At 38.0% G+C, this 23,944-nt stretch overlaps 1 pseudogene; it reads left to right on the forward strand.

Moving 5' to 3' along the window:
- Nucleotides 1-4,860: 4,860 nt before the first annotated feature.
- Nucleotides 4,861-5,160, forward strand: LOC143530378 (auxin-responsive protein SAUR22 pseudogene; annotated as a pseudogene).
- Nucleotides 5,161-23,944: the final 18,784 nt, after the last annotated feature.

Below are 23,944 nucleotides of genomic sequence, written 5' to 3' on the forward strand. Positions count from 1 at the left end.
TTCCAAGGTGAAACCTTAAGGAGGACAAGGTCACCAACTTCAAATTCCAAGGGTCGTCGTCGCTTATCAGCGTAAGACTTTTGGCGACTTCTAGTAGCAAGCAGGTTATTACGAATTTGAGCAATTTTGTCGGTGGTCTCTTATACCATTTTGGGTCCGGTGAGCTGGGATTCACCGATCTCGTTCCAAAAAATAGGAGAACGACATTTGCGGCCGTAGAGTGCTTCAAATGGAGCCATTTTGATGCTCGAGTGGTAACTATTGTTGTACGAAAACTCAATCAACGGAAGATGAGTGTTCCAATTACCGCCAAAGTCAAGTACACAAGTTCTTAGCATATCCTCAAGGGTTTGAATGGTTCGTTCCGATTGACCATCCGTTTGGGGATGATAAGCGGTGATAAGATCTAGGCGGGTTCCCAAAGCGGTTTGAAGTGATTTCCAAAAGTGAGACACAAAACGACCATCACGATCAGAGATGATACTTAAAGGTATACCATGGCGACAAACAATCTCGTTGACATAGATTTGAGCAAGTTGATTGATTGGAAGTTTCTCTCGAATGGGAATGAAATGGGCTGACTTGGTTAATCGATCGAAGATTACCCAATTGCTATCATGCTGCCTCTTTGTGGTTGGAAGTTTTGTGACGAAGTCCATCGTAGTGTTTTCCCACTTCCAAACTGGAATAACATGTTGCACGAGCATACCAGAAGGCTTTTGATGCTCAGATTTTACTTTGGTACATGTTAGACATTTCCCAACATAGATAGCGATATCCTTCTTCATGCCAGGCCACCAGAAAGTAGTTTGAAGGTCGAAGTACATCTTATCCGCACCAGGGTGGACAGAATACCATGACTTGTGAGCTTCATCCATGATAACCGTGTGAAGATTGTCACGATCTGGAACCCAAAGACGATTAAGAAAGTAAAGCAAACCATCACGCTTGGTTTCGATTTGGAGTTCAGCACCACATGACATCTCTTTGTACATATTGCCTTCGTTGACCGAGATGTGTTGGGCTTCAAAGATACGTAGCTGAAGGTCGGTTGGAATAACAACACTTTGGAAAAGAATGCTCTTAACATGGGTTTTGCGACTGAGGGCATCAGCCACTACGTATGCTATACCGGGATGGTAACGTATTTCGCAATCGTAGTCGCTAAGGAGTTCGGCCCATCGTCGTTGCCTCATATTTAAATCCTTTTGGTCGAAAATGTGTTGGCGGCTCTTGTGGTCGGTGAATACCACACATTTCGTTCCATTCAAATAGTGCCTCCATTTTTTTAACGTGAATACAACCGCACCAAGCTCAAGGTCGTGTGTCGTATAATTCTTCTCGTGAACCTTAAGTTGTCGTGACGCATAGGCAATAACCTTCCCTCATTGCATGAGAACGCAACCGAGACCTTGATTCGAGGCATCACAATAGACAACAAAATCCTTGTTTCCTTCAGGAAGGGCTAGGATCGGAGCGTCGAAAAGCATACGCTTTAAGGTTTGGAAGGCTTCATCTTGCTTAGCCCCCCACTCATAAGAACCTTATGAATTAAGGCGGTGAGAGGAAAAGCAACCATGGAAAAGTTCAAAATGAAATGGCGGTAATAACCGGCAAGACCAAGAAAGGATCGAACTTCCGTGGGTGAAGTCGGAGTCTTCTAGTTCATAACAACTTTGATTTTAACGGGGTCGACATGAATGCCTTTTTCGTTAATGATGTGACCAAGGAATTGGACTTCGTTTAACCAAAACTCGCACTGGGAAAACTTGGCAAAGAGTTGCTCTTTCTTCAGTAATTTGGGGATATCATGCAAATTTTTTTCGTGCTCAACTTTAGATTTTGAGTAAATGAGAATGTCGTCAATGAACACGATCACGAATTTATCAAGATAAGGCTTGCACACGTGGTTCATGAGGTCCGTAAACACCGCAGGTGCATTGGTCAAGCCGAATGGCATAACCATAAACTCGTAATGACCGTAGCGAGTTCGGAAGGCGGTTTTTGGTATATCATCCTCATGAACGCGCAATTGGTGATAACCCAAACGAAGATCGATTTTTGAAAAGCAAGATGCACCTTGAAGTTGATCGAAAAGGTAGTCAATTCTAGGAAAAGGGTAACGATTCTTAATCGTGAGTTTGTTTAGTTCACGATAGTTAATACACATTCGAAAGGAACCGTCCTTCTTTTTAACGAAAAGAACAGGTGCGCCCCAAGGTGACGAACTTGGGCGAATGAAACCCTTGCTAGAGAGTTCTTGGAGTTCACTCGTCAGTTCTTGCATTTCCGTAGGTGCGAGACGATAGGGAGCTTTGGTGACAGGATTCGCATCGGGCACGAGATCAATACGAAATTCCACTTCACGAGTAGGAGGTAAACCATAAACGTCGTCGGGTTCAAACTCCAACTCTTTTCGCTATAAGACCTTCACCGATGCGAAACCTGATAAGTTCGATGGCTCTGAAGGTGCCACTGCTCTACTGCAATGGTACCAAAGTATGGAGAGTACCTTCCTCCATATCGAATGTCCCGATGACAAGAATACACGCTTTGCTTCGAGTGTCTTCAAGAAAAGAACCCTAAATTGGTGGGTGCAAGAAAAATCCACTCGTGGTGTCGATGTAGCCATGGCCTTGCCATGGGAAGAACTTAAGGAAATCATGACTGCTGAATTTTGTCCACCTAATGAACTTATGAATCTGGAAGTGGAATTTTGGAACCTCAAACAAGAGGGTGGTGATGACGTTGCCTACACTGCCCGCTTCAATGAAGTTAGCATCCTGGTGCCACACCTTGTCACTCCTCTCTCTCGTGGGATTAGCAAGTATATTCGGGGTCTACCAAGGCAAATCCAAGATTCAGTTCAAAGTAGTGCTCCTAAGACTCTTCGCGAGGCTATTATTCTTGCAGCATCCTTGTCTAACAACCACATCAAGGCAGGAACCCTCAAAATCAGCAAGAAGGCTACTGAGAAAACCGAGGCCGAACCTGCCGAAGCCACACCCAAGCCAAACCGCTACAACAACAACAACAACAATCACTCCAAGAAACAAAAGCAAAACTATGCCTTAACCCAACCAAGCCCATCACAACTCCAATGCCCATCAACCCGGCATCCCTTGCCGTCAATGCACTCATTGTGGCCATTACGGACACCTGCTAGGTGCGTGTTTTGAATTCATGTGTACCCAACCAATCTTCGCCAAACCACCCCGTACTCCCCACACCTTAAACTAAAACCGTGTCTTAACTCAAGCTCAACTTATTGCTCAAGCTTACCACACCCCTCGAGCGTGCTTCAATTGTGGAGATCCTGGTCATTTCCACAACGCGTGTCCTTGACTCGCATATCAGGTCCAAATGGTCGCTTAGCTGGTGTATCAAGTTCAGGCTTATCAACCTCTAGTTCCGCAGATCATGGCAAATATGAGGTGAGGAAAAGGAAAAGATAATGATAAATATATAGAAACATATTTTTTAATTGAATAGGAGAGAGAAAAGTAGTGATTTTTAGCAACGCTGTTGAGACCGGATCGGACTGGACTGTCGAACCGGTCCAAGTCCGACCGGGATTTGGTCCACCGACCGGTCCAGTTTACTTACATTTAGACGGTCGATCTATGGATTTTTGTTGCTCTCCATGAATCTTTCGAACTAGTTGCTTTACCTTAAGAATTTACGTGAACATATTTAATTAATTCAAAGAGTGTTGCCACCTCCATTATCATCTGCAACATATGATCGTAAGTTCATAACTCAACACTTACTCAAAGTCTTATTGTTTTTGATAGAGACCAATTCGAGATGGTCAATCTCTCAATAGATCCGTAGACTGGGTTAGGCTCCAAGAACAAAAGAGAAGAAGAGAAATCAAAGTTAAAACAATTTTCTGATTATTTTTCTTATTGAAACGATTACAATTTATAGGAAAAACAAAGACATAAAAATAGAAAAAGATCAACAATAATAAAACCTAATTATAGTACAATAAGAAAACTAAATAAAAGATAAACTTAATTAATATATTAAACTTAAATACTGTAATATTTATGATCATATTAGTTTTTAACTATGTTAAATTGATCACCTGCTAGGAAATAATAGGTCCAATTTTAAAAAGTTTCTAGCCACTTAAACATCTAATCAATCTATTTTGTCATGCAAAACTTTCTAAATATTTAACTTCATAACCGAACACTTTATCATGTAAAACTTTCTTACCATTTGACTTCGTAAGTTAACACTTTATCATGCTAAACTTTCTAACCATTTAAACATCTAATCAATCTACTTTCAAAATAATAAAATATATAAGTTTACCTAGTGAGCAGGAGAGACCATTGTTAGCATAAAAGTTTCCCTTCGCTACTAATTTTCTTTTTTTTTTTCTTTTTTTTTTAATAAATTTATAAAGGAACAGCAATCATTATGGAATGTAAATTTAATATACTAAAACTTGATATTATTTTGGTAACCAGAAAGGCTTATGTTAAGTCTGCCATTTATGCATGTGAATAATGAAGAAAGAATATTGTGCATTTCAAGACCAACTGTAAAGATACCTAAAATAATTGTTTCCGTACCTTACCTAATTGTGTGCATCTCTTTACGCATAATACTATTTTATAATATTTGAAAATCAGTCGCATCGTATGATGTAAGTTCTTGGAAGTTCTCTTAAATTCTAAAGAAAGCTGGCAATGTAGGCATCACAACTAGAGTGCTATAAATAACAAGAAACCCCCCCCCCCCCCTCTCATAATATTAAGCTTTAATTCCCAATATTCTCCTTACAGAAAACTAGCCTGCGTCAAGAAGATATAAATACTTCCTTTTGCAACACTACGATTCCTCTACATGGGTCTTGTTCGGTTGCCTTCGTTGATAGCTAACCTACGAAGTTTTAGCAAATTGAACTCTTACCAGAGACAGAAGTATCGATCAGATATTCCAAAAGGTCATCTTGCAGTATATGTAGGTCAAATCCAGAAACGGCGGTTTGTTGTCCCAATATCTTATTTAGATCAACCATTGTTCCAAGACTTGCTGCGGCATTCTGAGGAGGAACTTGGATTTGATCATCCAATGGGAGGCCTAACCATATCTTGCCACGAAGATGCGTTTGTAGAACTCACTACAAGATTGCATTGTTCATGATCAATTAAGAGCAATAATATCATAATTTTGTTTAATATATTCTACTCTTTACCTTTATTATTAGTTGGTTATTGTAAGGATATACTTAGATTGGTATGTACTTGTATGTAACTTCTTTATTCATTTATGGAATGCTTCTCTACCACATTTGGTAAGGTAACATTTACTTAGACAATCTGATATGAGTAATGAGCTATAGACAATTTACGCCTTTGATATTAGGCTATTGACGCCTGTGGACCCTATGGTTATGGCGAAATCAAAGAGTTCTCTTCAGCTCTTTTCCTTGAGCAATTCATCAATCAAGTGAGAATTGAAGAAAGTCAAGATGTATAGCAACAATATTTTCATGTTGGATGCCTTTAAATCGTGTACCACCACCACTCCTATATCCTATAATAGATAAATAATACGTACTGTGATGTCTAAGGCATGATCTACGGGCTTCCTACTATTAAACCTTTTGAAATGTGATAATTGTATGCATTTGGAAAACAATGTACACTTGTCCATACAGATGTATCTGGAAAACCCTTTGGCTCGACAAGCTAGCGACGATTTTCGTGTTAGCTTTCTCAAACAAAATAGTAACGATTCTTTTGATGAGTTGTAAAACATATTGGCGATGGTTTAATAGCGAATGACTTAGCGACAGTTCTTCGTATCAAACAACGAGTTACTTAGTGATGGTTAAAGTTAGGGATGAGCTTTTTTTCCCGAATACCGGTACCGTACCAACCGGTTCTAAATGGTACCAGTCTCGGTATTCTCTTTTCTTAAATTCGGTATCGGTAAAAAGCGGTATTGGTATCGGTACTTTGCGGTAAAAATCGGTCTTGGTACCGAATTTATATAAGATATATCTACAGATTTTTTATGGATAGTAATTTGATTTACAAAAATATCATTGATTGTGTTACCTATTTTATACGAATTTGAAGTATATATCTATAGGGTTAGGATTTATTATAAACCCTCTTCACTTGCAGAAATTTTGAAAACTCTTCCTAAACCATTGATGTTTAAAAGGAGTGGTTGAGATGAAAGTTTTCCATCAGGTTTGTGATAAGTATTATTATAACGATTTAAGGACAACGAAGGGTAAAATAGGAATGATGTTTTAGACCCTCTCTCTCCTGCTGTCTTCTTTTTCAATCATCATCATAAACCCTCACTCACCATTATCTATCTTCTTCAAAACTCTCTCTCTCTCTCTCTCTCTCTCTCTCCCTCTCTCTAAATTAATTCCACAACAATAAATTAAATTCAAAGTGAACCAAATTCAAATGGTTCATACTTTATAGACTCCGTAACCACTATGAGCCAACATCTGAGAAGAGCAATCGTTGAGTTGCAATTAATTGAGTCGATTGAAGCAAACGATCTGAAGCTTACATCTCCGGGGGGAATTTGAAGATGATAAAAGTCAACAGGGTCATGTGCAAATAAAAGGAATTAGATTATGAAGATAATGTGGGCCACCAAGTTACTAAACAAACTGGGTTTTGAATGATCATGGGTGTTAATTGAAAAAGGAGTATATGGACTTTTGGGGTTTATGTTTTTGACGGGAAATATTATAAAGAGATGATGTCGGCAATCACTGGTATATATATGGTATTTATTATTCTCTTTGAAAGAGGCAGAATTTGGTGGCCGGGACACAACCTTGGAGATCGACAATTAGAGGAGGCAGCCATAAAGAGCGGGGAGCAAGCCGTTGGTTAAAACAGAGAGAGTTTGGGTTTAGCACCTACTCAGCCAAACATCATTATTATTCAGTTTGATTTTATTACTTTCTTTATGAATTCCGTTTTTGAACCTTATTTATTCATTTTTTTCTTGAGTATGGTTGTTGGCTAAACCCCTAAGCCACCTAGGTTTATGATGAACTTTTGTTGACGTTGGATTTTAGTTTGGATTTTGTTTTTGTTATAGTTTATGATTAAGTAAAAGGTTTCTTGTTATTTATTCAATGCATATGTGTGCTTAGGATTGTTTGGTGAGTTTTATTGTTTCACATTTTTCTTGGTGATTGTTTCATATAATAGGATTCTTTTAGGTCATCTACTGTGTGTTTTTGACTAGTTTATGGTTGATATGTATTAAAACCATTGGAACAATAATATTAATTAAGTAGACCTAAGTATGCTGCTATTCTAAATAGCTGTAAGGTGATAGATTATACGATAAGTCTTGGTTGATTAAGATTGCTATATTTAGTTCTTCGTAAGGAGTCCGTCTAGGTAGGATTTATTATAGAGGTACTTGTCATAAAATAAACTAGTGACCGTAAACGAGTCTAATTAAGCTGGTGTTTTTAAGAACTTAATAGATATCCATAGGTGTCTTCTTGAGAAGGGTTAGGAGTCATGTTTGGGTTTTTTTAAGTAACTATTTTAAGATCCCGGTTCCATAAATTAGCATTTTCCTACTATTTGATAAATGATGCATTAGGGATTCTAGCCTAGGTGGTTGCTTGTTATCATTTGAATTAAGTCTAGGTTTAAGTCATCTTTAAGTCTTAGTGATTAATTTAATATTAGTTTTAGTAAAACCCCCAATAATAATAAATAAATAGTCGTGTCTGTAGTTAAGTCTAAATTTAGCTAGTTAACGTAATTTAAAGAGTTCTGTGGGTTCGATATCCAGACTTACTTAGCTGTACTAGAATCGATCGGTTAACTTGCCGGTTAGTAGTTTAGTTAAGTTTAAGAGTCTAGAATTTATTACCTAGTGTCTAGATTAGCGTGTTTTTATATAACTAGTTTTAACACATCAAGTTTTTGGCGCCGTTGCCGGGGACTCTTGGCGATTGCGTTATTAGTTTTGTTTAGACTTACTTGCTATATACGTCCTATATTTTGTTTTGTTTTTGAGTTATAGGATTCTAAGTAGTTTTTATTTTATTTTATTTTTATAATATTAGGTTAATATAGTTTAGTTTAATTGCTTTAAATTAGATTAGATTTTTTTTTTCTGTAATATATAGTTTATTTCACTATTATCTGTTGCCCGTGATCCTTTTCCGTTGAAGTTTATCTTTTACAGTGATCTTCATGGATTGCTACTATGAAGCTAAATTTTGCCTTGTATATAATAAGATGGGGAATGTTGTTGGCTGTAAAGACTCATCTGGTGCAATGATGGATTACATACCACATCCCGAAGAGATATTAATGGATTTCTTACATGCCATCCATAGCATTAATCCAACTACACCGCTTTGGAATATTACGGATGAGTTTCAGCTAGGCTTAAAAAGTCGAATACAATTTAGTGAGCCGGTGATCGAGTTTGAGGATGTTGGTTTACAGAATCTGATAGAGGAGTGTATTTCCTCTTGGGGCGACGAGTTTCGAGATGAATTTGGAGAAGAGTTAGGGGGTTTTACCGATATGGATGAGAGAGATTTGACCCCGAAAGAGATCTTGAAGAGCTTAAGTGTTGTTATTTGGGGAGCTGGTTGAGAAGTTAAATGTCAAAGAGCAATAACATGAGATATCTGAAGAGTTGAAGAATGAAGAACCACATCTCATTATGAAATATCATCCGTGTCTGCGCGGTAATGCTGGCAAGTTGTTAGAAATATTCGTTCGTGGATAGCCACGTAAATCAAGAGCCCCAAGAAAGAGGATATCTTGACTCAGGAGTCAAATGTGCCGAATTTGTCACATCCTCAGAATTTTAATAATTGGTGGATGGAGCTGAATGCAATTTTTGTGCCCACATGAGTTTAGAAATTAGTTTCTTCCCAACTAGCTCTAAAAGGAGAGTGTTGAAGAACACTGATGGGAATAGGATAAAGGAGAAACCTCCTGATTGAGGTTTTGGGAACGAGTCTCACTGAAAACTCTTTTGTAAACTTAGCGCTTCACGGGAGGCAACCCGGTACTATGTTTTAATTCTATTTTTATTTTTTATTTTGGTTTAATTTCTTTGCTCTACCGGGTGTTTCTTTTCTTACTTACAGGTTGTTCCAGGGTTGCTTATGAGATGTTTGATGAGCTATGGTTTTAAACAAGTGTAGGGATGCCACTTGCTTCAGGATTGTTGTTTTTGGTCGTGAGAGACGACATTATTTGAAGATAGTTTGCTGATCGCGTTCGAAGTGGAGGGCACGGAATACGACTCACGAGGCATATTGTCAATTTACCAGGGAGTCTGTTCCAATTCATTAATTCATTTTTATTTTTTGCATAATTTTATTGGTAATTTCCTTTTTCTCAAGTTGATGACAATGTGAAATTTAAGTGTGGGGATGAGAAATTGATATTTTTCGGCAAAAATAAACATATGAAAAAAAAATTTTTAATTGAAAAACAAAAAAAAGACTAAAAAAAATTTTAAAAATATCCCAAGAATTTAACGATTATTTTTTGCACTATAATGTAAAATGGTAGTATAATCGGAAATTGGTTTTTCAAAGTACTAATATATATGAGATAATATAAAATAAAGCGTACTAATCTTGAGATGTGTCGGTAGGCCCAACTAGTCTTGAAAGGTTTCCCATTGCATATTTTTAATAAACCTAATTAATCTCAGATTTTGTGGGTTCTCACCCTAGGGGGATAGTGAAACTGAAATTCGATAAGGCATAGGGAGTATTACCATAAGGTGATTACCCTAAGGTGGTGAGAATTGAATACACTTTAAATTAGCATGCCACTCCGTTTTATAAAAGTAAATAAAGAGTTGTGGCGCCCCGCAAATGTCTAATTTTTTTACGAGCTTTAGTCTATTAGTTATATATTTATAGGTAAAAGATGCCTAAGTGCACAATAAAAAAAAGAAAAAAAATAAGTATTCCAAAAGTGGATCTGAAAAGCAAACAAAAGAAAGAGAAAGTTAAGTAATGAAAAATACTAAAGAAGCATTTTCAAAAATTAGAAAAAGAGGTCAAAGTGAACATACTAGACAAGACTGAGAGTTTACGTGTTACCAAGGGGATGGTGACTTTGAGGATACACTATTGGGGCTCGAAATTTTTTAGTCAATAAATACTTTCTTAGGGAATAATATAGGACGAAGTCCAATAATATTTAGGACATGCTCGTACGATCTCACCTGACCTATCATCCATAATTCCATCTAAGTGTATTTTCTTCTTACCATTAAGGGGTTCTTATCTTATGGTGATATGTTGAACCAGTTTGCTTCAACTCGATTATTTTTAATTGTCTTTACTATGCTTGAGATGGGGTAGGTGGATCTTAACTCTAAAGGTGTGAGACCCATATATTTTTTATATCACTTAAACTTAACTGCTAAATGTGCTTGGGGGCTTGAGAGGCTGGTGGCTGGTTTTAAGTAGACAACAATATCAGCAATCACAGTTTTTCCGTTTATCTGAGTTTTAAACTAACCTATATGTTTTTAAGACCATATATTCCCATTATGATTCCATTACAAATCGCTTTTTCAGGGGCGAAAAAGGTTCAAGTGTGGGGATATTTGATATGGGCTAAATTATATACAAATATTATAACTTTTCCCTACACTTTTGAGTAGCTTTGGGGTAGTTTTTGTTAAATTATATTTCGTCTCGATTCATATTTAAAGTTTAAATGTTTCAAGAGATAACGAGTTAAAATAAAGCATTTTACTAAAACTTGAAACCAACGAGTGAATAATAATAATAATTGAATTCCAGTCGGGTCACATTAAATAATTTTGGTACGTTTGATGAAATTATTGAACTATTATGATATATAAAGATATATCTAGTTATAAAACTAAGTTAATTGATATGCATGCAGATATATACGAATGAGTTGTTTTATGAACAAATATATTTGAGTGTTGAATAGTAAAGTGAGTTTAAAGTTCAAAGTTAATGCCCTGCTTGTAAAATTCCATCCAAGTAATAAGCCAAGATGATAAAAGTTAACAGGGTCATGTGCAACTAAAAGGAATTGGATTATGAAGAAAATGTGGGCCACCATGTTACTAAACAAAGAGGGTTTTGAATGATCATGGGCTGTTAATTGAAAAAGGAGTATATGGACTTTTGGGATTTATGTTTTTGACGGGAATTATTATAAGGGATTTTTACATATTTCCCCTTCCTAACCTTTGAAATTACATATTACCTCAAAATAGAAGTTTTTAATGCAAAATGTACAATGCTCTTTAAGCATAGTTTGGGGAAATATGTAATTTCAAAGTTTAGGAAGGGGAAATATGTAAATGCCCCTTAGTATAAAGGGATGATGTTGGCAATCATTGGTATATATATGGTATTTATTATTGTCTTTGAAAGAGGCAGAATTTGGTGGCTGGGACACAACTGTAGGTCCCCCCGGGGACGTCGCCGATCGATACGAGATCCGCACGAGGTCTAGGAGTGCGGAATCCTCCTAGACTCGTTAATGGTGTACAAGATAAAGAACACAAACACGTACACGAACAAATACACGAACAAATACTAGAACGGGATAAACAAATCTGCAGATTCTTATATAATATTCAAAACACGTTACATACCGTAACATAAACAGAAACACGTCCGACCCGAGGTGAGCTCTACCTCGGGTCGTCTCTCACGACACTTCCTCTCTTTTACTCTCTAGACAAATAAACTGTAACACACAATACACTAATTTCTGGATACAAAACCTAAACAAGACACACATATATATAGACAAAACATCTTCTCGGGCTTGGGCTTGGGCCAGTAGGCGAAGTTGTTCATAACTTCGCCTATGGCGAAGTTGTGATAACTTCGCCTAAGGCAGAAGTTGTTACAACTTCGCCGTTGGCGAAGTTGTTCTAACTTCGCCTAAGGCGAAGTTGTGCTAACTTCGCCTGTGGCGTTCCGCTGGTCTGAATTGCATAGCGACGGTCACAAAATGCACCAACAGTCTCCCCTTTGACCGTTGCTCTCAATTCTAACAAACACAAAAGATCATCTGTTACAAAACATGCACCAACAGACTCCCTCTTAACTGATGATCTTCTGTTTGCTCATCAACCAGCCGTGTCTGAAACTGTCATGTAGCTTCACAAATCTACCAGTCACCCAGCGTCTTCCATATCAGATCTCCCCTTCAGTGTAAGCTTCTCCGACTATAACGATTGAGGTCTTTGAAATGCATGCATCCTCGTGCCAATAGATCATCTCAACCAATCACGTGAGTCCATCTGACTTCACCAACACGTGAAGTTGGGCTTCCTCCACAACTTCACCAACTCGTCGGCATACGATAAGGTTTAATCTTCAACTACTCAACATCAAGTGATCAATTTCATCACAAAACCACCTTGACAGAATCTAACACATGACCATTAATTAATCCGAAGCATCTTCAATCACCAGGGATAACGATCAAGAACATAAACACTTTAGTTCCCGATTAAATCCAACTTGTTCCAGAATTTTCACTCTAATAAATAAGCATCACGTTTCTGGATCCAATTCTCGAACGCCTTGAAAGTAACATAAATAATATGCTCTGACCGCAATCCAGTAATGACAAAAACCTTCAGTTCAATTTGACTTTCTTCAATTGGTCACCTCGAACAACAACAATTTCATTGCCCACAAACACCCAAATATGTGTCAATATCCAGTTTCAATCAATATCCCATTCACAAACTCAACTCCATATCCAGAGTTGACACGTATTTGTTCACACGTAAGACCAAGAGATAACAAGTTTCACTCGTTGACGGAACAACATCTTCGGTCTCACAATAATCGTGTACACCTAGACGAAAACTCCAAACAAATTTTTTTTTTTTTAACTTCACCTGGCTGCTAACTTCACCTGGCCATAACTTCGCCTGGCCATAACTTCGCCTGTTCATAACTTCGCCTGATCATAACTTCGCCGAGAAGTCAACTTCGCCTAAAGTCAACTTCGCCTGTTCATAACTTCGCCAGACCTTATATCTTCGCTGAAACCCTACGAACAGTGACGACAACTTCGCCTGATGAACAATAACTTCGCCTACGGCGCTGTTCGGCCAGAAACGCACAGAAACGTGCCAGAAACACCAAAACGCAGATCTCGAACCATAGCATAAGAGCCTAAGGCTCTGATACCACTTTTAGGTCCCCCCGGGGACGTCGCCGATCGATACGAGATCCGCACGAGGTCTAGGAGTGCGGAATCCTCCTAGACTCGTTAATGGTGTACAAGATAAAGAACACAAACACGTACACGAACAAATACACGAACAAATACTAGAACGGGATAAACAAATCTGCAGATTCTTATATAATATTCAAAACACGTTACATACCGTAACATAAATAGAAACACGTCCGACCCGAGGTGAGCTCTACCTCGGGTCGTCTCTCACGACACTTCCTCTCTTTTACTCTCTAGACAAATAAACTGTAACACACAATACACTAATTTCTGGATACAAAACCTAAACAAGACACACATATATATAGACAAAACATCTTCTCGGGCTTGGGCTTGGGCCAGTAGGCGAAGTTGTTCATAACTTCGCCTATGGCGAAGTTGTGATAACTTCGCCTAAGGCAGAAGTTGTTACAACTTCGCCGTTGGCGAAGTTGTTCTAACTTCGCCTAAGGCGAAGTTGTGCTAACTTCGCCTGTGGCGTTCCGCTGGTCTGAATTGCATAGCGACGGTCACAAAATGCACCAACAGTCTCCCCTTTGACCGTTGCTCTCAATTCTAACAAACACAAAAGATCATCTGTTACAAAACATGCACCAACAGACTCCCTCTTAACTGATGATCTTCTGTTTGCTCATCAACCAGCCGTGTCTGAAACTGTCATGTAGCTTCACAAATCTACCAGTCACCCAGCGTCTTCCATATCAGATCTCCCCTTCAGTGTAAGCTTCTCCGACTATAACGATTGAGGTCTTTGAAATGCATGCATCCTCGTGCCAATAGATCATCTCAACCAATCACGTGAGTCCATCTGACTTCACCAACACGTGAAGTTGGGCTTCCTCCACAACTTCACCAACTCGTCGGCATACGATAAGGTTTAATCTTCAACTACTCAACATCAAGTGATCAATTTCATCACAAAACCACCTTGACAGAATCTAACACATGACCATTAATTAATCCGAAGCATCTTCAATCACCAGGGATAACGATCAAGAACATAAACACTTTAGTTCCCGATTAAATCCAACTTGTTCCAGAATTTTCACTCTAATAAATAAGCATCACGTTTCTGGATCCAATTCTCGAACGCCTTGAAAGTAACATAAATAATATGCTCTGACCGCAATCCAGTAATGACAAAAACCTTCAGTTCAATTTGACTTTCTTCAATTGGTCACCTCGAACAACAACAATTTCATTGCCCACAAACACCCAAATATGTGTCAATATCCAGTTTCAATCAATATCCCATTCACAAACTCAACTCCATATCCAGAGTTGACACGTATTTGTTCACACGTAAGACCAAGAGATAACAAGTTTCACTCGTTGACGGAACAACATCTTCGGTCTCACAATAATCGTGTACACCTAGACGAAAACTCCAAACAATTTTTTTTTTTTTTTTTTTAACTTCACCTGGCTGCTAACTTCACCTGGCCATAACTTCGCCTGGCCATAACTTCGCCTGTTCATAACTTCGCCTGATCATAACTTCGCCGAGAAGTCAACTTCGCCTAAAGTCAACTTCGCCTGTTCATAACTTCGCCAGACCTTATATCTTCGCTGAAACCCTACGAACAGTGACGGCAACTTCGCCTGATGAACAATAACTTCGCCTACGGCGCTGTTCGGCCAGAAACGCACAGAAACGTGCCAGAAACACCAAAACGCAGATCTCGAACCATAGCATAAGAGCCTAAGGCTCTGATACCACTTTTAGGTCCCCCCGGGGACGTCGCCGATCGATACGAGATCCGCACGAGGTCTAGGAGTGCGGAATCCTCCTAGACTCGTTAATGGTGTACAAGATAAAGAACACAAACACGTACACGAACAAATACACGAACAAATACTAGAACGGGATAAACAAATCTGCAGATTCTTATATAATATTCAAAACACGTTACATACCGTAACATAAACAGAAACACGTCCGTCCCGAGGTGAGCTCTACCTCGGGTCGTCTCTCACGACACTTCCTCTCTTTTACTCTCTAGACAAATAAACTGTAACACACAATACACTAATTTCTGGATACAAAACCTAAACAAGACACACATATATATAGACATAACATCTTCTCGGGCTTGGGCTTGGGCCAGTAGGCGAAGTTGTTCATAACTTCGCCTATGGCGAAGTTGTGATAACTTCGCCTAAGGCAGAAGTTGTTACAACTTCGCCGTTGGCGAAGTTGTGCTAACTTCGCCTGTGGCGTTCCGCTGGTCTGAATTGCATAGCGACGGTCACAAAATGCACCAACAACAACCTTTGAGATTGACAATTAGAGGAGGTAGCCGCAAGGAGCGGGGAGCAAGCCGTTGGTTTAAGTAGAGAGTGTTTGGGTTTAGCACCTACTCAGCTAAACATCATTATTATTCGGTTTGATTTTATTTTTTCTTTATGATTTCCGTTTTTGAACCTTTTTTAGTCGTTTCGTTCTTGAGTATGGTTGTTGGCTAAACCCCTAAGCCACCTAGGTTTATGACGAACTTTTGTTGACGTTGGATTTTAGTTTGGATTTTGTTTTTGTTATGGTTTATGATTAAGTAAGAGGTTTATTGTTATTTATTTGATGGATATGTGTGCTTGGGATTGTTTGGTGAGTTTTATTGTTTCATAGTTTCCTTGGTGATTGTTTCATATAATAGGATTCTGTTAGGTCATCTACTGTGTGTTTTTGACTAGTTTATGGTTGATATGCATTAAAACCATAGGAACAATAATATTAATCATGTAGACCTAAGTGTGCTGCTAATCTAAATAGCTGTAAGGTGATAGATTATATGATAAGACTTGGTTGATTTAGATTGCTAGATTTAGTTCTTTGTAAGGAGTCCGTCTAGGTTTGATTTTTCAGCTTTGGTTATCTAATCGAGCGAATACTTTAATTTACCTTTGATTTCTGCGTTGTAAGGTAGGATTTATTATAGAGGTACTTGTCATAAATAAATTAGTGACCGTAAGCAAGTCTAATTAAGCTGGTGTTTTTAAGAACTTAATAGATCTCCAGGGGTGTCTTCTTGAGAAGGGTCAGGAGACCTGCTCGGGTTTTTCTTTAAGTGACTATTTTAAGATCTCGGTTCCATAACTTAGCATTTTCCTACTATTTGATAATTGATGCGTTAGGGATTTTAGCCTAGGTGGTTGCCTGTCATCATTTGAATTAAGTCTAGGTTTAAGTCATCTTTAAGTCTTAGTGATTAATTTAATATTAGTTTAATATTAGTTTTTAGTAAAACCACTCAATAATAATAAATAAATAGTCGTGTCTGTAGTTAAGTCTAAATTTAGCTAGTTAACGTAATTTAAAAAGTTTCGTGGGTTGATATCCGGACTTACTTAGCTGTACTAGAGTCGATCGGTTCACTTGTTGATTGGTATTTTAGTTAAGTTTAATAGTTTAGAATTTATTACTTAGTGTCTAGATTAGCCTGTTTTTATATAACTACTTTTAGTACATCAGTCGTCGACTAACTAGAAACCACCAGTGGCGTGATGGACAAAACCAACAATTATCTTGCCTTCAAAATCATTAATATCATCAAAATCAACCTCAAAAATCAAAACCACCCCCAAAAACATACCCTCTTGGAAAGCCTGGAGATCGACGGAAGTAACTTGGAAAACACTAGTTGCGGTGTTGCTAACCATTTCGATACCGAAGAAAAGAGTAGCGAACACATACGCACTTATGTGCATTTGACGATGTTGAAGGCATAGACCTTGATTGGATGGATGCAGGCGCATGAAAGGGTTGCATGGATGGAGGTAATGGGTTTGAGAATTATATCTCAAACCCTTCTTTCTTAACACCAATGTTTTAAACCCTATAATACTAGATATGTTAAATAAACCCCCTAATGAACCTGAAATTACGATACTGGTCAATACATGTTTGAAAACCCTCAAAATACTTCAATTTCATCAAGAAAGGCCCCTAAAGAATATGTTTTTTTTACGAAAGTAATAAAAATAAAATTATGGAAGGGTCTAGAACCAAGAATGGGATTGTAGATCCCGTTGGACAAGTAAACATGGCTAAAACAAGTGAAAATTTAGAAAAGTCACGGATATTTGAGTGTGGTGCTTGCATGAGGTCAAAAACTCACTCAAATTTAAACCAAACAAAACAAAATAGATAGTGGTAAATGAGTATCAAACAAAAGGAGTTTGTGGAATATGTGTTAATAAATTAGCTTAACAATTTAACTAATATAAATGTAAATGATAAAAAATAATCTTCAAGTTGATTTTGATTTGATTTTAAGAACAAAATAAACTACACGAAAGTTGTAAACAATTGATTACACAATCATTCCTCCAGGTTTTAGGTTATTACTCAACACTCTTGTTAACATTCAATGGATACACCATACTATCTTGGGTTTGTGTAAATGCAATTGTTTGTGATTAATTAAGAACTAAGTACTCGGATTCCTAGAACGCGAGGTTGTTACTTAACAATCAATCAATACTATTAACCACCTTAATTCTTTCCACTGAATCTCAATTGTCAACGACACCAAGAACGCGTGGTTCAAAACTAGGTTTAAACGATGTAGACAAGTTACAAACAATCACACAAACATCATGATTATGAACAATTAGACAATCAATCCAATTTCAACTACAAGTAACATAGAGTGTCTTGTAATTAACCTTACATCCCAAGAGGAATACCAAAAGATTATCCACACATGGTTAGCATCATTAATTCAATGTTTAATCCAAAGCAATCAAAGATTATAGTGTTAATCTTCAATTGGAAGTACCCAAAATAATGTTTCTAAGCACCCAAATCACCCACACAAATTGTCTAGCACGGAACCCCCGTAGAATAACTGAAAAGTCTCTTAAAACCCCATTTTTCGGAGTCTAACCGCCGTCCGGTTGCTGAGCCTACCGTAAGCTACGGTGGCTACTGTAGCTTAAGGTAGTCTTGAAAGTTCAAACGGTGGAAATCTTCTGTCTACGGTAGTCTTTTTACGCCACCTACCATAGCTTACGGTGGCTACCGTAAGCTACGGTAGCTTCAGCTAAAAAATCATCCTTTTTCTCTTCAAATCTTGGTTGCTAACTTCCCGTCTCGACTCCCTTGCTCCTTTCCATCTTAGTTCACTCTAACCTCCTTTTCTCAACACTTGTACCTGCAAACACACAATATCCGGTTTAACCTAAATCCTTGAAATTACACATAAACACACATGTTTTAATTAGAATTACTACACTTAAGGGTGGCTGTACAATCCACCCGTCACATTCCCACACTTAAACGTTGCTTGCCCTCAAGTAACTCAATCAATCTCTTTCAATATATATTCTTTAAAGCTCAATAAACACTTTCTTTCACAAGGTTTCGGTCAAGGCCCATGATCATACCCCATTCCTTGTATTTCATATAAACTATAGCCACAATTCACAATTTCCAAACAATCAAACAATTAAATCTCTAGCCAAACCTAACATGTTTCTTTGATTTATCTCATGCAACATCCCATACACATTTACATTTCAATACGGTGCCTTAATCACAATTACCATAACACGGACACATGTGCAATCCTACTATAATAAGCTCATACAAATGTCAAACCTCCACCTAAATAAATGCTTTAATAATTGTGCAAATCAAGAGGTGTTATTTTGGGTTGTAATGGGGCTAAGTGTTAAGGTGCGGAATGGGAATTTTGAAGTAGCGCGCGTGATCAGATCCGACCAAATTATTACATACAACTCATTAAACTACTATAAACTTTTCTAACTATAATAATGAACTTTTTTTTTTCAAGCTGACTTCATGCTTTTTTTTTTCACACAATATATAAACTTGGATAAACTAACAACTAGCAACTTACTATCTCTTCATACTCTTCAATAATGCATCAATTACATAACATAACTACTAACTAGGCCGGATCTTCTTGTGAATAAACATTTCATGTGTAATCGATAACAATAAGCACTAGGTTCAAAATTGGGTATCAAAAGACCAAACCCCCGCCCCTCTCATTAACCTCGCTCATATTTGTAATGTATGAGGCCCAACCCCCAAAACCCACACTTTCACTCATCTTGGAAAGCAATCATTGTACGAGTTCTAACAAGGAAGTTCACGTTGTCTATCTCACTAATACATGCACCCTAAATCTCAAGTTACTCCTATTGCATGAGATAACTAACTCAAAACATGTCACCTTTTCTATTTAACATAACTCGTACCCAACAACTAAGCCATAATCATACAAAGGGACCATGATAAAGGACCTCAATCTTAACCCAAACATATATATATATATATATATATATATATATATATGTATATTTTTTTTTAATTTTTCAAATTTGTCATCCCTCATTCCCACACTTGAGATACATTGTCCTCAATGTAGGGTCTTTAGGATATCAAAAGTTTTTATTTATTTATTTATTTTAATCACCACCAATGAACTCAACCCTTAAATCAAAACTTGTCATAACTCCACCCAACCTCCCAATCTCAAACATGAGCTTAAAATAAAATACAAAAATGTACAAGGGGACACCTGATTCGCTGCCGACGTAGCTCAATAATAACGCGGTTGCGGTGGTCCAAAAATGGACGTCATCACGTCCGTGAACTCCCTAAATCCATATGCCCCTTGATCCCCACCGCTAGCTTGACCTTCTCCACTAGATTAACCTGAACCTTGAGTTTGTCGCGAATCCAACCATTCAGAATGATGCAATTGTGGCACGGGATAATTCACAATACAGTCATATGGGGGCAACGTGGTGTAGTCGATGGTCGGCGGGTCCGCCATCATAGTTTTCCCCGAATGCCATGGCTCATGCATTCGTCTTTGACGATCATCCTCCCACCTATGATTAATTTCACATTTTTCAGCATAAGCGTGGGTCCGGTTCCACACTTCTTGGGGATTAAACAATTGCTTTTGGGCCCGTTCCATTTCCGCCCATGAAATTTTGGTGACAATATGTTGCTCGAGTTGACTCAGGCCATTGAGAAAACTGTGTTGGTCTCATGTTGGCTATAACATTCGGCATGCTCCCATGGTGGGCCCAATTTGGATCAAACGTTCAATTTAAATAATTAAATGAGCCAGGCCCCGTATAATCAGAACGAAAATATCTCTGCCCATGAACACCCAAACTACCACTTGCCCCTTCAGTTTCCATCACAACCTGCTCACCATGCTCATCCTCATAATCATCTTCCCCACTTTCATCCTCTTCATCATCACTTTCTACTTCATCCTCTACCCCCGGTCCCAAAGGTCTAGCATCAAATTTCAAAGCTCTCCACCTCTTACCCTCGCTTTTTAACATATGGTCCTTGTCACTTGCTCGATATTCCCAACCGACCCCTAGCTTCGTCACATCGAATGGCTTGTGTTTCTTTCCAAACCCAACATCATTATCCCCAATAACATCAAACCGCATCAACAGCACGGTAATCAACCGAAAATGTGGGATAATCTTCCGACTCACATTATTCCGGCATAACCAAATATTGTTAAGTACTAGATACCGGAATGAAACAAGCGGTCCTCCATGCATCAAAGCGTATAAGATTGGTACCTCGGGGTATCGAACTTCCTGCATATCCCCTATTCTTTGCATGACATTGTGTAGACAAATAATGAGCAACATCTTTGGCACAATCTTCAAATTCTTCCTTAAAGACCTCCCACTATGCTTACCGGGCAAAATCAACGCTTCCAACATGGTGTAAGTTGGATGCTTGTCTGGTTGGTAATACAAGTCATTTAAATCCGGATACACATAATTGTTTTAAGGCTTATTGTTAAATCTTGCAATTTGCCTCAATGTTTCAAAAGACATAGTTACATCAATGTTGTTGACCGTTCCTATGAGCTTCATTGCTGAGGGTTTATTAAATGAAGGACACCTCAAAGTTTCTACCCACCCTTCAATCTATTTAATGAAAACATACTTGTCACTATGATCATAACACTTGAGGGATGCTTCCCAACCCAATGCTTTGAACCGATCAAATACATCAAATGAGCCAAACTCGCATTCCGGGACCACTTTCTCACAAAGAAATCCGTTCGACTTCTTTGTCAACTTATTCATCTTCTTGTGAAATAACTCTGGTTGCCATCTCAAATCATGATATGTTAATGGCCCATGGGTCCAATCAGGTTTAACATAATGAACCTCCTCTTCTTGTTCTTCTAACCTCCGCATTTTTTGCTTGTTCGGCGGCAGTGTTACTAGACGAACCCGCAATCCCCTTTCCTTTATCTTTACTCGAACGTCTCATCTAAACACAATGACAAACATTAACCAAGTTAGAATTCATATCCTTATACATTCCCACACTTGTTTTTTCTATGGTTGTGAATATATGAAAAGTCATAAACAAGTAATTTTTCACAAAATTTTGACAGAATTCTTTTAAACATATAACATATTCCACTTTCAAACTTTTGTCAAACTTTATTTTTCCATACCATATCCACAACCATAACACAATTTCAAACTAACATCAAACTTTCTCACATTCAACAAGCTAGTATAAGCAATGTTCAATCATGAAATCTTAACCTATGAAATTTGTAGCAAATGATTGAAGAAAAACATACCTTTAAGTCGAATTAAACTCTCTAATCATACTAATCACTAATCACTTTCAAAACCCACTTCTTGTTTAAAAATTTCGGACCAAAAAACATCCAAAATCGAACCCCAAAAAGTTAAAATTGATGAAAATCGAGCAAAGAATGCGATTCCTTGCGAAAATCTTGTCAAGTTAGACCCGAAACACGTGGATTTTGGTTAAGAATTGAAGGAGTTATGAATTTAGGGGTTAGGGTTTGGTAGAAGAAATCTTGGGTGATGATGGTGAGATGAATGAAAGAAAGAAGAAGATAAGGGAGTTATGTGGATGGGGATTCTTTTAGATTTTTGGATTTTATTATTATTTTTTTTTATTATACAAACTGCTGCACCCCGTCCCTACAAGGTCCATCGTAATCTACGGTGTCTACCGTAGCTTACAGTAGACATATATACCATAATACACCTATCGTAAAAAGTGAGAGTCCAGCATAAAATTTTACACTCTACCGTAGCCTACGGTATACACCGTAAGCTACGATGGTACCTGATGGGTAGTTAAAATTTTATTTATTTTTTTTAACAAATATTATAAAAACCAAACAAAATTATCTACAAAACAAAACTAAAAATTACCCTACCCCCATGAAAAACTTGAGTTGTCCTCAACACGGAAAGGAAATTCATAAGAATTTCCCATACCTGATTTGGACATACTCCTAAACGAGAAAGGTAAGTTTTAAAACCAAATTTGAAGAAAAACTAAACTACACTATACAACAAACCTGGACTGTTTAATTGGTGTTTCCTCAGGCGACCACAACAGGTAGCCTACCTTGTCCACTTCACACATGCTAATGTCCTTACCCTCCAAGTATAGTTTAACATACGGACCCATCCATTTTATTTTCAACTTCCTGGAAAAAATCTTAAGCCGTGAATTATGTAACCAAACTTTTTGCCCTTCTTCAAAAACCCGCTTTCTCAATTTGGCATCATGAACTTTTTTCAACTTGTCTTTGTATGCCAATGCAAATTCATAAGCCTCATCCCTTATCTCCTTTAACTCCGCCAACTTCAACTTTCTCAACCCACCGGCTTCGTTATAATCCATATTTACACTCTTAATAGCCCACAACGCCCGGTGAGCCAACTCCATAGGCAAATGACATCCTTTCCCATAAACCAACTGGTAAGGAGTCGTTCATATGGGCGTTTTGAAAGTGATTCGATACGCCCATAGTGCATCATCCAACTTCACTTACCAATCCTTCCTATCAACCCGCACCATCTTCATCAATATTTCTTTAATTTGTTGGTTGGACACTTCAACTTGTCCACTTGTTTGCGGGTGATACGGAGTAGCAATTCGATAATTCACATTATACCGCTTCAACAATTTTCCAAAATAGAAGTTCTTGAAGTGCGTTCCACCATCGCTTATAATCACTCTCGGAATTCCAAATCTTGCAAAAATATTAGATTGACCAAAATTACATACCACGGTGTGATCATTGGTCCTTGTTGCTATGGCCTCAACCCACTTTGAAACTTAATCTACCGCCACCAAAATATATAAGTACCCACAAGAGTTTGGAAACGGGCCCATAAAGTCAATACCCCAAACATCAAAAATGTCAACCACCAATATGGGTTGCAAAGGCATCTCATCTCGTTTTGAAATTCCACCCATCTTTTGACAATTGACACAATGGCGGGCATATTCACTTGCATATTTTGCCCACTAAAATGACTGCCACAAGCGGATGAATGAGCATGTGCCAAAATATCTTGAACTTCTGATTCGGGAATGCAACGCCTAATGATTTGATCGGCACCAATTTTGAACAAATCGGGTTCGTCCCAAATATATTGCTTGACTTGGGATAAAAATTTTTGCCTCCTTTTCTTGGTCCCATGTTTCGGCATCTCACCCGTGGCCCGATAATTGACGTAATGAGTATACCATGGTGTAGTGGAAATGGCTAACAACTGTTCATCCGGAAATCTCTCATAATTTCATGTGAATCATCAACACCTTCCAAAGGAATCCTCGATAAGTGGTCCGCCACCACATTTTCACACGCCTTTTTATC

Source organism: Bidens hawaiensis, unplaced genomic scaffold (assembly GCF_021521415.1).
Source record: "Bidens hawaiensis isolate Kalapana, Puna unplaced genomic scaffold, B.hawaiensis_p1.1 tig00000657_1, whole genome shotgun sequence".
Lineage (NCBI taxonomy): Eukaryota > Viridiplantae > Streptophyta > Magnoliopsida > Asterales > Asteraceae > Bidens > Bidens hawaiensis.